We start from the raw sequence: 2309 nt of genomic DNA on the forward strand, positions 1-2309 counted from the left end.
AATCCAAGCAGACGGGCGGTCAGAACCTGATGCCATGTTGAATGTCTGCAATCGTAGCTTCTCTACAGCATCCGAGAGGGTACTCTCCTCTTTGATTCCATCTTGAATCACCCTTTTTTCCTTTTTGAATGATGTTTTTCTTTAGTTTTTGTTTCATTTGGGTGTTGATTTTCTCGCTGTGATGAAGTTGCTGAAATTTCTATGTCTGGACGTATGAGATTCTCATATCCATGATTTTGCAAAAAAAGCTTCTTCTGAGCGTTGATCTGTAGATTTTCTAAGGTTTTTTTCGCGCTTGTTACCCTCTTCTCGGGATCTCTAATGGTGCCCGTGGAGATATAACTTGTGCGAAGATCGGTTGGGTCGTCTTACCAGCCCATCGCACCATTTCCTTTGCTATGGCGTCAAATGAATCGACCTAGATCTTTTTTTTTTTTGCTGATATTGTTCTTTGATTTTGATTTTTTTTTTTCATCTTTTGGTGACAAAATGCTACCTTTTGGCAAGTGATGAATATTATCTTATCCTACACACTGAATCTTCTTTGTGGATTCAACTCCGCTTATTATCTGATGCCATTCCTCATGTTCTTTACTTAGATTTTCTTTTAGTGTTTGATAAAAAAAAGTTATCTTTTCCCTTCGGATTTAATTTTTCTGTCTAGATTTGCGTTTGTTTCATGCTTGGTGTAATCTTTGGTAAGGATTATGAGAGAATGGATTTAATGTGATTGGTGTTTGAAAAGGTGTGGCTTTGCATTCATTTTTTTAGATGAATTGCCATGTGCGAGGGATTGGATTTGAAATAAGTTTTCTTTTTGTTTTGACTAAATTTTTAATAGCAACCATGTACTTGTTTCTAAATGAGTTTATATATTGTTGGAGTAATTTTATTGAGTTTAATTGTTCTGATAAGGCTGCTACTGTTTCTTGCCTTCTTGGTTGTATTAACACCAGGATTGACTAAGTGATTTTGTTTCTTATTTTTACCATTGTGTAGTCCAACATTAATTGGGATTATTTTGTTTCTGGACTGCTATTTCTTAGTAGTTCAGAATTGTTTGATCTTGTTTTATTTGTTCTTTGTTTAGTGAGTGTTACTTAGTAATGTATCTATCTGAGTATTTTGTACACTGATAGTTAGTGTTGTCGGGGGATGATTGTGCACAAGAAATTTTGATACAAGCTTTAGTTTCATGCATGCATGCATGTAGTAGGGATGGCAAATGATGCATCATATGTTGGTTTTTTTGAAATATTATATAATTTTTTAAAAAAATACTGAAATGTGTATTTTTGTTATTATTTACCAAAATGTGCAAAAACATTACAAATGTAAGATTGTATGGTTTTTGTACACTTTGTTAAATAACAACAGAAAATGCGCATTTTGGTAATTTTTTAAAAATATAATATTTCAATCTCATATTATTCTACACACTGAAAATATGTGTGGACTGTATTCTCTGCTTATTATCTGATGCCATCTTTTCGTTTAGAAATTTCGCATCTTTCAGGTAGCACTAAGATTATATTCCCTTTATTTTTGGTAAAATTTGATTCAATTCTGATGTTAGCTAATCAAAGTAATTGTTCTATGAGATATGCTTGTGATAGGTTCTGTTTGATTCATTTCGATTCAATCACATGAACTAGGAACATATTTCAGGAGCTCACTAATTTTTTTCATGATGATTGTTGTTGAGAAATTATGTAGATTCACAGTGCTCTTCTCTTGCTATGATGAAGTTGCTAATACTCATGTCTCGACAGATGATGTTTTACCATGATTAGTAATCTTCTTCTGAGCACTCATTTCATACCATTGTTTTTTAAACTTAATGTTTATTTACTGAATTGAGAGAGAAATACTTCAGTAAAATACCATGATTAGTAACTCTTCTGGAAGTGTTCTTTTCAGTATCACCATAGCCTTATATTAAATATAGGGTTAATTTTAGCTAGGAGACCACCCTTTTTGGAAGGATTTTTTTTTCCCCTGGAATTTTAGGTACCTGTTTATTATGATTTTTTTATCTCCATCAAAATGTGACCAAGGTATTAGTCCCTTTGTCTACTTAAATGGCATTGTCGTAATTTATATAGTTAAACAAGTCATCTATTATTATTATTATTTTTTGGCAATGTGAACAAGCTTCAACCATGCATTGGGTGCATTGGGAGCATTTGGATAGATAAATTTTTGACATCCGCTTATGAGTTGAGTGCTTCAACTGTTAGTTGATTGCCTTGGATTGAAGTTATTATATGTGTTTTTTTGGTGTTGGTGATGGTTCGCAACTCAACATG

At 32.8% G+C, this 2309-nt stretch overlaps 2 non-coding genes across 2 annotated transcripts; both read left to right on the forward strand.

The window, feature by feature from the left end:
- Positions 1-498: 498 nt before the first annotated feature.
- LOC120255856 lies at positions 499-580 on the forward strand. Its single transcript, XR_005535115.1, has one exon. It is a non-coding gene; the product is annotated as a small nucleolar RNA R16 (small nucleolar RNA).
- An 832-nt stretch (positions 581-1412) lies between these two features.
- Positions 1413-1487, forward strand: LOC120255858. The gene has a single exon (XR_005535116.1). It is a non-coding gene; the product is annotated as a small nucleolar RNA R16 (small nucleolar RNA).
- The last annotated feature ends 822 nt before the right edge of the window (positions 1488-2309 follow it).

The sequence above is a fragment of the Dioscorea cayenensis genome, unplaced genomic scaffold, assembly GCF_009730915.1.
Source record: "Dioscorea cayenensis subsp. rotundata cultivar TDr96_F1 unplaced genomic scaffold, TDr96_F1_v2_PseudoChromosome.rev07_lg8_w22 25.fasta BLBR01001216.1, whole genome shotgun sequence".
Taxonomy (NCBI): domain Eukaryota; kingdom Viridiplantae; phylum Streptophyta; class Magnoliopsida; order Dioscoreales; family Dioscoreaceae; genus Dioscorea; species Dioscorea cayenensis.